This window comes from Biomphalaria glabrata, chromosome 6, assembly GCF_947242115.1.
Source record: "Biomphalaria glabrata chromosome 6, xgBioGlab47.1, whole genome shotgun sequence".
Taxonomy (NCBI): Eukaryota; Metazoa; Mollusca; class Gastropoda; family Planorbidae; genus Biomphalaria; species Biomphalaria glabrata.
In genome coordinates this window covers 21,278,742-21,291,048 of record NC_074716.1, presented here as the reverse complement: position 1 = coordinate 21,291,048, position 12,307 = coordinate 21,278,742, and the positions used below count along the sequence as shown (strand labels likewise).

Sequence of the window (12,307 nt, the reverse complement as noted above, 5' to 3'; positions counted from 1 at the left end):
TCAGAAGCCGTGTGCTTAACCACACAAATGCCCCACAGTGGGAAGCGTGGTCGAGAGGCTAAGTGCGAGCTTGGCTTGGCTTGGCTATCTAGAAGGGGGCTCGAAATAGTGGTAATTAATTAATTTCATTTTAAATCAAAAAATCAAAAAGGGGGAGTACATCTTACAGTATTGAGATATGCTGTTGTAAATGTGGAGTTCTTCCCTCGGATAAACCCTTCTCCTTTTTTTTTTTAAGTATTTATCAAATTCAAAAAAATATTGAGTCAACATTTTACATAATTAGCACCACCTCAACATCCCTAATCAAATATAGTATCTGCAGACCACCACATTTTAGTTTAGAGTAAATGCCAGAGCTAAGTAAAAAGTTATCTATATTTAAAGGAAAACAAAAATGCATTATTGGGGGGATGGTGGGTGACTTCAATCTCCGTGATATTAATTGGAAAACATTAACATTTTTTTTTAATTAATTAAAACAACCAGATTAAACAACACATTGGATCTCTTCAAACCTGGATTAGTGGTAGATTATGACATTATCCCTGTACGATCTGACCATTACAAGACTAATCAACATAAAATCAAAAATCTCACTCTGGGATAAATGTAACCAAATCCAATTACAACATTATTACATCAAGCTGCATTAAACTTTCAACCATAATTTCTTTTAGAAAAAGACACATAGATAAAAGGTATCAAAAAATTAAACACCTAACCTAAAAAGTTAGACAATTGAAAAGTGAAAACTTAAAAAGATGCCTAAGAATGACAAAAACATGCAAAACATTTGTAAAAATACTTTTAAAAAAAAAAAAAAAAAAGCTTATCTAAGAAGAAAAACTCTACATTTACAGCCATATAGATCAATACTGTAATATTAACTTGCCTTTTTCAATATTAAACAAAATTAATTACCCCTGTTTAACTAATTAGTCAATTTTTTTTTAATGATTCATGGTAGGAACAATGAATAATTGTGCAAAGTTTCAACTTGATCCAAGAATAGGAAGTGGGAGAAATATTGTGTTCAAAATTTGTACCAGGCAGAGTGAGTTGTACCAGACAATAAAAATCTACTGTCATACATTAAATCTAATAAAATGAAAACAACAGGAGTAGCCCCATTAAAAGGTGAAGACAACTAAACACATAATGATAAAAAAATTTAAAGCTAACTTTCTAAATGAATACTTTGCATCAGCATTCTCAGAGCCAGGAGACAAAAACATGTTGCTTGGTTTAAACCAAGTTGAAAAAGCGATTGAAAAACTATAAGCTAGCATAAAATCAAATAAACATGGTATCTATGTGACACGCCAAAATGAAAATTTTGTCTATATTTTTTAGGAGATTTTTATGAGTTTTCTGTAGATTTTAGGAGATTTTTATGAGTTTTCTGTAGATTTCCAGGAGAACATGGAAAATCAAGAGGCCGCAGGAACCCTTTTATAACTTTCCAACAATTTTCTACTAACTCCAACAATTGTGTTTCTGGTATCTCTTATAGTTTTAGCTGGTTTATTCCTGACAAATGTCTGAAAATAGTCTAGTCTTGATAAAAATGACAATGATGACAAACTTTGATCATTTCCTTGGTTCTTGGCCCCTGTAACTAATACCGTGCTTGTCTATTATTAGCTCTATCCCAACCTCCTTAATTGATCATATGCGTTATATTAAGGAATTCTGTTTTTATAACTAAATATCTCCTGTCTCTTTAGCCTTAGTAAAAGCACTATTCAATGTCACTACCTCTGTTTATTATTTATCAGGGTGTGCCACTTGATAAGCCCTTATTAATTTTACTATGTCGTATACAGATTTTGGTTTTATTAATATTGTCAGGCATGAAAATGTCTTTAGTCCATCAAAGTCTTTCCAATTGTCAAAGTAGCTGTTCATTCTGTCTACAAATGTCTGCGGGTCATCATTGGTTTCTATGGTAAAATTAACATATTGTTGGAAATAAAAAAACTCTTTGTCTTTCCAAATGTCTGCAGTAAATGTTCCTTTACTGCTTGGTAATTTCTCTGACATTAAAATTTTTCATGGGACCTCCGCTGAAAATGTCTAAGTTAACAAAAAGGTCCATTTATCTTTAGGATAGTCCAGTTCCCTCATTTCAATTTCAAACTTAGTTAGAAAATTATAGAATCTATACCTATTTTACACCTTTAATTTTGCCAATCTATTTCCAGACAAGTCAAATGTCTTGCCCATACCCATTTCTTTTTCTATTGATAACTTTTCTCTTAAGCTATATATCTAACTTTTCTTCATGAAATTCCTTATCCATAACTAACTTCTCTTTCTCTATACAGTACAAAGTCATTTATTTGGAAGTCAGTTATCTGGAATGTCAAATATCCAAACTACCTTTTTTTTTCAGTATGGTAGTCTAACTGCAGCAAGAGATGACCTTTTATTTCTATCAATAATTGGAGGCTACTACATATAACGCTTTGTTCCCCTCTATACTTTACTTGGAATTTTATGTTTATACCCCCAAATGAATTTTTTTTTATATTGTTATTAAAATGGACTGTTTACAATATTCCTCGTTTGATTATCCGGAAAGACTTCATTCCCAATTAATCTGAATAGTCAATGTTCCAGTAAAGATACAACTGTGAGATTGTATTTTATTTATAACCACTTTAGTCTTGTTATAACAATTGTTAGCATAATCTTATTACAGATTGTCATGCCAATACATTTTCCGGCTAAATTATATAGCTTTTATATAGCACTACTTTCATGCTTACAGCATGCTTAGAGTGCTATGGTCCAATATTGTTTGTGGACCAGTTGGGAGAGGGTATCTGGGAGAAGGTTTTCTGTGCTGCCTTTAATCAACTATAATCTAGATCTAGATGATGATACTAAATGATACTAGATCAAATAATAATAAATAATAATTTTATTTATAAAGTGCTGTTAACAAACAAAATGTAGGCTCAAGGCACTGTGATAACATTACAAACATAAATACAAGAGCTAAAAAAAGTTTTAAACAGGTAGGTCTTAATGTTCTTCTTGAATGTAGTGTAGCATGTTGTCTGAGGTCTATGGAGCGAGTGACATCCAAACCTTTGGTCCGTGCACGGAAAAAGCCAGCAGGCCATAGCTTTTGAGGGAGAAACGTGGCACCACTAGAGTCCATTGAGTGCAGGACTCTTTGAGGGACATATGGAGTGATCAGTTCGCTAAGGTAAGGTAATTGATTTAATATCATTTTTACCTAATTTATATTATTTATTATCTAGATCTAAATCTAATGTCAATCTGTCTAAATTCTGAACAGACCAAGATCTAGATCTTATCCTACATTATAATATATAATATCTATAATAATAATATCTATAATCTAATCTATATATTCTGGAGTAGGAGTCTAGACTAGAGACAAGAGAGTAGACTTAATTTTATGACTTATTTTACTTACAGTCACATAATATGTCTTAGATTTAAACTTAGACATATACTAGAATAACTAGATTCTAGATCTATAACTTATAAATTTATAATATAACTTAAATTACCTTTGACTTTGAGTCCTGTTGGGTCCTAGCCTATAGAGTAGACCAAAAAGCTGCAATGGATCTTTTAGCTACAGCTATAGTAGCTACTAACTTTTACTAATAATAATATATTAGTAATATAGTTAGTCAGTATAAGTATAGTCTATATATTGACAATATAGTCAATCTAGTCTAGTTAGTATGTATAGTTACAGTTACAATCTAGTCAAATTCTAGTACGTCATAAGTGACATAACTAAGCATAATTATACTATAGTATAAGACACTATAAGTAGCCTATAAGTTTAAGGAAGGCTACACAAAGTAGAGTAGACATGTAGTCATGTAGATCTAGCTAGATTGTACTGTCCATGTTAACATTAATCATTATGACATGATCTCATCGAGTCATTATCTTAAGATATTTTATCAGTATCAGACTTATCTTATAAAAATATTAAAATACAAATATAGATCTAGAGATATTATTTTCTAAATCTAGACTAGTCATGACCATGACATTTTATCATTATCTATTAAATTATAATTATATTATAGTCATACTCATAGTCCACATGGTTCACATAGTAAAGACATAGACATAGTATCATAGTCATAGATCTAGTAGATCTAGAGACATCTGGAAATATAGATTTAACCTTCGTGTCTTTAGAACTTAAATGTCTTAAATTTAAACAGTAAACAGAGAAGTAAAATAAATTAGGCCTAATCATAATTGTAATAAATTAAGGCAATTAAGCTATTATTATCAATTAGATCTATCATACTACTAATACTAATAGTACTAGATCTATAATCTATATAAAACTATTACTCAGTATATTAAAATTAAGAGTATTTAGACTAATTTAGAGACTATATTATTAACTATATAATACTATATATAGAGAGTATTTATAGAGTAATAGTAATATAGACAGTCACTATGAGTATAATTTAATCACTATAATACATGAGTCAATATACTTTAACTTTATATACTATATAATATATTATAGATCTACTCGACATCTAGTATGATCTAGTCTAGAATGACTAGAATCTATACTATAGAGTATAATAGAGATCTAGACTCAGACACTCTAGTTACTCTAGTTAAGTCTAAGTCCTAAGTCGACTAAGTCTAAGACTAAGTCAGTGAGTCTAGATTGCTAGATAAGGCAAGACAAGTAGAGCGGAAAATAAAACGTCCGTGTTTTCCGTGTTTATAATTTATACGTTTATAGAAGTCATCTTATCTAGAGTAGATTTATAACTAGATATAGATATAGAGTCTAGTCTAGATCTAGATTGATCTAAAAATAATACTAACAGATCCAGCAGTGCTAAAATCACAATACAGTTGGTATTGAGTATTGAAGAAAAAAAAACAGATGTGTTTCCTAACCTAAGTTGTTTGTTTTTTTAATACACATATATTGTATTTATGGAGGTGTTATGCCACCTAAAAATACCCAGAAACCACCCGAACTCAACAGTTCACATAGAATATTGGTTTATTTTAACATATTATAAGTCTTTCCGATCCATGTTGGAGAAGGGACTGAAATGGCTCGCACAGATCACCTTTCGCATAGATATAGATCATGTCTACGACTATATCTACAGGTAGATCTTGAGAAATTTAGGAATAATTTTCCTGGGTAGGCCTATTTCAACGTGGCACACTGGTGGAAATGTCCACGGTGTGGAAATGTGTAAGCTAAGGCCCCTTTCACTTGCACATTACACGGTTAAAAAAAAAGTACGACCGAAGCTGTGAAGAAGGGCATAGAAGATGTGACAGTAAATGGGGTTCCACGACAAATTTTATGGCTCACCAAGCCAAGCCAAGTTCAAGCATTGTGCTAATATTAGGCCTATAGTATATTACGTCATTGTTTGTTGTTTATGTTTTGTGCGAAAGCAAAGGATTAGAACGGAAATAAAAAGATAGTCTTCTATACTTTGATAAACACAGTCTCCGTTGTTATTAATATTGGTTTCATTAATTAATGTCTACAGTATGTTAATGTTATATATATTTATCTGTGACAACAGAACAAGCATACTTAGCCACTCGATCACGCTTCCCACCTAATGTTGCATGCATTTCACACATTAGACATATTTATTAGGTCGAATGTCAAAATGCAGGGACCCCTACGGAGACCAAGCACCAAATCCCTTGCTAGCAACATGACCTCTAGCCCCTTAATAGTACGAGAAAAGGTGCACAGATATACAAACCAGTAGCACTACCAACTGGCCTGAGCTGGCTACTTAATTCTCGTTATCCCAGGCCCTAAATTGGCCCTCCAACAATAAGCTTGTATTTTTGTAACATTTAGGACACCACCCCCATACAATGGCCTGGCGATAGGACCGAAGACCCACCCCAGTCGACTGAAATTTTTATAGAGAAATTACACAATTTGTGTACAACATAATTTTCTAATTATTTATATTTTAACCAATTTTTATATTATGCATCTACCGGGTGGAAGAGGGCTGTTTAATTTTTGTGCAGAAATCATAGTTTTTGAAGAAAATTAGTCAAACATCTACATAATATATGCTATTTTAACTCCGTTTAGGCCTATATATTATGTCGCAACGCATTCTAATGACAAATTTAATCCTAGGTAAATCATGGGTAAATATAAAACGAAAGAGGGTTATGTAGATACCAGGCGGGAGAGGCGTAGCTAGGAATTTTCCTTCGTTTGGGGGCCCCTGCATTTCGCGTAATCTTAAATTTTAATGTAAAAAACACTCATTTGGGCCCCCCTAATGTAGGGTCCCGGGGGATTTTCAAATTCTCCCCCTCCTCCCCCCACCCTATATAGCTACGCCACTGGGCAGTAGATGCAATCGCTCCCCCCACCCGGACAGGTCTTTTCCTTGGGGGGGGGGGGGGTATTTATTTTAGTGAAAAAAACTTTTTTTTTTTAATGTCACTAATGTAAGTTATATATGCGTGCAAGGCCGAATACAGGTGGCCAAATAATTACTCCAAGGTTATACTTTTTAAAAAAATGTAGTTTAGTAAAAACAAAATTAGGCCTGCTTAAATATTTTCAGGTTTAATTTAAATTCTAATTATTCCATTATTTTTTGAAAAAAAAATATTCGTTATTTTGGGAACTTTATGATATAAAATAGAGAGGTGCGCGAGGGATTCCCTTAAGCGCCAACTCATTTCTAGCCTTGAAATTTCATGATTGTTTGTAATATTGGTTTTAATATTATAAAGTTGAGCGTAGAATATTTTTGGGTGATTACGAAGTATATATGTAGATCTACATTAAGTTCTTTTGTGCCCTAGTTTAAAATACATTTTGTTGGACTAATGCGTTTCGTTTCTTTGATTTCAAAGTAGAATCACAAATTGGGCCGAAAGTGCCCTTTTCCTTATATATCTTATGCATTTTTCAGTTGTCTTTTTAAATTTAACTGACATTATTATGCTAAAATTTTAAGTGTGCCTGATAGAAAAAAAAATCTGCACAAAAATACGGGATCAAACCCGATAGAGGCTAAAAAGAAAAGACCTGAAACAAGCGCGTGAAACTACACATTTACAGTACTTTATTTGACGAGTCTTTATCCAAGATCTGTGTTGTTTTTTTAGGACTAGCTTATTATGGTAGAGTAGGCCTATAGCTGTTGTATAAATATGTAATCTTAGATCTAGACTTCTTAATATTTTAGTTTATTCAAATATTCAAACTTGATTTTAGTGACGACTTTTGTGTGAACAAAAAGTCTTACTTAACACGATAATGACCTTTATAAAGATCACGCCCACTACAGACGTCCGTGCGCTATATGTGCCTAGAATTTCTTTCGCATAATAAGCTACTATTGACCAGGGCTGCCTCTTTATTATTAGACCCTCAACTTTTTTTTTACTACGATGAATAGTGCGCTCTGAAAGAAAACACATCTATGTTGACCTTTTTTATATTCTCTCTTCTGACTACGAGAAAATGCGTTGTAGACACTAGGAGAAAGAATTTCTGACGCTGAAAATGCCGGAATACGCTCAGCGACGCGGCCCCTCTCGGAATCAGACCCCTTACCGACTTGAGCGGAAATCGGCCGCATCTTCAATTCTATCTCCACGAAGAACTTTTTAGGACGCTTAAAAATTTTGCAGCCAACACTAATACCGAAAAAGACAAATAACGGACTCGTTTTAGTGAAATTCCATTACGTTAATTTGGATTATATACATATTAGCCTAATTAATATACACGAAAAATAACAACTAAAAATGACTAATTATGACTAATTTTCTTTTTTCACTACTGTAGGCTAATTATATTCTTTAAAAAAAAACTCACGAATCCCACTGTGGGAACCTACATCACACCTTTAGGTCCACAGTTTCTACGGGGTGCTCGAACGAAAATTTTGTCATCTTGGGGCTCGCCACCCGGAAATGTTTGAGAAACATTGCGTTACTGTGCTTTATTTTAAGTCATTGCATAAGTGATTATTTATTTTGTATAAAAAATCAAGAAAAATAGTCACCGCTGAGTTGCTTCATTTTGTCCAAGTTTTTAATTTGCTTATAACAAATGATTGTGGAGACAATGCACATCTCCAAAATATAATCGTGATAATCATTATCATAGTTTACGAACGTTGAATAAGTTTCAACGTCAATTGCTTATAGAACGAATTATTATCGGCAATGTCTCGCTTTTAGAGGAAACACGATATTATTATTATTATTATTATTATAGCTTTTATATAGCGCTACTTTCATGCTTATAGCATGCTCAGAGCGCTTTTGGTCCAATCTCATTTGTGGACCAGGGGAGGGGGGTATCTAGGAGTTGGTTTTCCGTGCTGCCTTTAGGCAGCTCAGTAAACACAACTCTGCCCGAGTCGGGTGTCGAACCTCGAGCCCCCTTCTAGGTAGCCAAGCCTCTCGACCACGCTTCCCCTATCCTTTGAAGCTTATCTTTCGAGAGAAGTAGATAACCATCTGGATAAGGTTAGTAGTGCTTCTGAGCGCCTTCACAGTGGTTTTGTCAACCTGTACCCTTTTGTATGGAACTGAGACCTGGTTGTTACACAGAAAGCAACTAAGACTTCTCGAAAGTTCTGGATATGCCTCATAAGAGAGAATTAACAAATTAACAACAGGTCTAGGCTACAAAATTAAAAAAAAAAGAAATGCGATATCAATACTGTTTTGAAATAGTTACTATTTGTTTATGTTTGTGTAATGTCGTGAGAATGTGTACACAACATGATTTAGTGTGTTACTGTCCAAGTCTCTTTCGTCAGTTCCTGTGTCGTTCTAGTTTAATAAAGCCTTGTTTTAGGTTACTCTTCAGTATTTCTTTATTTCTTATTACAAATACTATCTGACATCAAGGGCGGACTGGGCAAATGGTCGGTGGGCCGGCATCAAATGGGCCGGTCTGGTCGCAACCAAGAATTTTTTTTTGCAATGCAAACAACTTTAAAAAAAAAAATGGCAGCAGCAAGACACAGATGCCCGAACACGTCTTTTTGTGTTGTTGTTTTTTTTTTATTAATTGTATTTAAAATTAAACAAGAATATAAAATAAATGTACACTGTATGTATTATCATTATCATTTGCAAAACGTTAGACTGTACTTTTTGCTATGCACGATCGGCATAGACTTCAATCAACACTGCTCTGGTGTCTTCGAGGCTGTGTTTGGCCTAACCATTTTTCTGGTCGGCATGGACGTTTGATGGCACTTCCTTTTGTTTTTGCTCCTTTCCTCTCCCATCTTTTCACAGTTAACGAAAAAGAAGGATGAGAGAGGTTAAGTTAGAAAGCATTGATATAACTCAGCCAAGAAAAAAAAAGGGACGACAATTAGATCATTAACAAAACTTAATAGATTATTAAATTTAACACACACACAGCCGCGAAATTGCAAACCACCCAACTTATTCACAGCTCAATATGGGTATAGAGTTCTACCTTCTGCGATTCGTAAAGAAAAGGTAAGTTTTCTTTTTACTTTTAATAGCATAGATCTGAAAATACTACACTTTAAATACTTAAATATTATTTAATAAAAAAATAATAATCTAGATCTAAATCGAAATTTCATTATTACAACACGTAATGGCAAACCTATGCTTAGAATGAAGTCATTAATGACGAAAATTCTTATAATAATATATATAGCGAAGTCACATCTGATATTTAATGAAAGTATATTTATATTTTTAAATAATGGTCATGATATATTCATATACTATTCGCATTTTTGAGAACGTAGGCTACTAAGACAAAGCAAGAGCGTTTCACATTAAGTAAGTGCCTCTCTAACCTTCTGCATTCTCTAATCTTTTAATGGAATGGGTTGCCTGAGTCAGCCAGCAAAACCAATGAATTAGCAGATCAACGTGCATGGCTAGATTGACATGAAATGAGTAGGACGTAACTATCTTATTTTTAAAAAAAAAACGTCTGTAATCTATAAGTTATACCAAATGTTTCAAACTCATTAAGGCTGCTATTGTAGCCTATTATTTATAGTTTTCAGACTACATACATGTATAAATAAAATACATTATGTAATCCTACGCAAGCATACAAACAGTTTTCGATGCGTTATCAAACTTTATATATCTTGAAGAGAAATTGGCTTACACCTATAATATGACAATTGGGCGTAGCAGGGAAAAGGGGGGGGGGGGAGGGTTCAAACCATCATTTTCTTCAGACCTCATTGTCTGAAAGGGAAACTTTACTTACTTCCCCGGTGCAGCCAACTTAAGCAAACCACAGTCGGCAAATTTTATTAGCATAGCCAAAAGGGGCTTAGTGGTTACCCTCCCCCTCTATTACAAAAACTAAAGCCAAACTATAGTTACCATCTTCAACCAGTCATTGCACTCCATTAATTAAGTGCAGTGAATAGCAGATTTGGTTTTTTGAATTTTTTAGCGGAAGAGTAACAGGCTAATTGCACTGTAGATACCTCAGAATCCCCAGACTCCCTATAGCCTATAGGCTGTTAATGGTGGTGTGTACTGTCTTTCCACTAATTATAGGTAGAAAGTATTCTAGTGAAGCAAAAAAAAAAAACGTTTCAAAGAATGAAAGATCAGAATGTAATGAAGGTACACACACAAACTTTATATATATATATATATATATATATATTGCGGAGGGTGGTAAAAACAATCTCCTCTCCCCACCGAAAAAAAATCATGGCTACATGATATGACTTGCCATTTGTGGGCCGGTTTTTATGGTAATGCCCGGGCCGATTTTGATACTCAGTCCGCCCCTGTCTGACATCACCGATTAGGTCAAGTGGACTCCATGCTGTCATTCGTAGATGAAAGCATCTACAAGAACAAGACTTAAAAATTGTTTCATTTGTTCACATCTGCTAGGCGAACCATAAAAACATGACGCAATGATTGTGGTCTAAGAAAAGAAAATGCATAATTTTGTAGGAAGTCATTTTAACAGTTGATCGTACCTATTTTAATTAAAGGCTCATTAGTTTTGGTTGGCTACCAAACTAGAAGGAGAAATCTGTATCCAAACCTCTCCTGCATGCCTTAATTGCTTCTATACCCAAACATGAAAAAGGTTTCCATTTAAGTCAACCCTGAAGAAAAAAACAGGAGCAGCTGACCCTTAAATTAGGCAGCTTGCTAGTTCAACGCACTGGGTTATAGGCCTACTTTGACAGAACCGTGTGATTGCCAAAAGAGTTGAGCGAATATGCTCTTCGAACTCTAGGCGTGTAAGCCTGCTTAAACAAACCGTTCTGTCTGGAAGAGGTCAAAATCAAGTCAATGCCTATGTAAGATATTGCTATTTCCGATATATCTGGCACTCCGGGCGCATGGACTAAAATACATGCCGAGCACACCGGGAACCCCCGCCATTTTCCAATGTTGTACCAAGCTAACCGTGCGAGTCATAATATGTAACGGTCCCTTGAGGAACGGCGCATGGGTTATCGACAGGGACGTGGAAGCTCTCTTTCAACTCCGCACCGTGCAATGGGAATTAAAGCTCTCGCATTCCCTTGGACACTCTCACAGGAGTTTTGTTTTGCTATTCATTTAGCCTAATCACTTCTTCAAATAATCGTTTCCACCAGGGTGCCACGTTGAGGCAAAATAGCATACCCAGGCTTTGACAGAACCTGCGACACCGTTGATCTCAAACTGTATCGGTACCAGCCGATCCTTTGGACATAAATCTCTACCAGCTGCATGGAGAGAGGCAATTCTGTGTTTGGTGACATCTTTCCCACCATAGCTAATGCCATTAAGGCTTTTATCTCATTTCTATGAGATGATCCACGGACGCTTCTTGCCTGAAAGAGACAATGGATTTAAAATAAATCCAGATCTAATGTAAAATACACAGCAACACACAGTTGGTATTATACTAGGACGTTTGTTTTACCGCCAGTCCATTAAAATGCAAGTATATATAGGTATGTGCGTATTTTCGTGACATTTTTCTGCATAATAATCGATTTTTAAAATAATTTTATATCTATAATAGATCTAAATATTTAAATTTCATAACAAGATCTAGATTATCTAGATCTTACTAAAATATAAAAGAACCCAAAAAAGTCTCTAACATATTGTTTTTAAGCTAAACTGCTCAATATATCTAGAAATCTAGATTCTAAATTAAATTATAGCAAACATAAAAGTATCGAATCTAGATCTAGTTTGGTAATGTGTTGTTTTTTTTTTACTGCTAGATTTATAATTTATTTTTTTTTTAGAT

The 12,307-nt window shown here is 34.1% G+C and overlaps 1 protein-coding gene across 8 annotated transcripts in view; it reads right to left on the bottom strand.

Moving 5' to 3' along the window:
* The window catches only part of LOC106066333 (diacylglycerol kinase zeta-like), a 72,029-nt gene extending 67,026 nt beyond the window's left edge, over nucleotides 1–5,003 (bottom strand). The window contains exons 1-2 of one of the 8 annotated variants that reach the window (XM_056031818.1): nucleotides 4,864–5,003; nucleotides 3,552–3,647 (exon numbers count right to left, since the gene is read on the bottom strand). The gene's annotated coding sequence lies outside the window, so the exon portion shown is untranslated. Of the gene's footprint in view, nucleotides 1–3,551; nucleotides 4,024–4,094; nucleotides 4,288–4,863 lie in introns of those variants that run through there. The other 7 variants (XM_056031809.1, XM_056031817.1, XM_056031812.1 and 4 more) reach the window with 7 other exon arrangements.
* Between the last annotated feature and the right edge of the window lie 7,304 nt (nucleotides 5,004–12,307).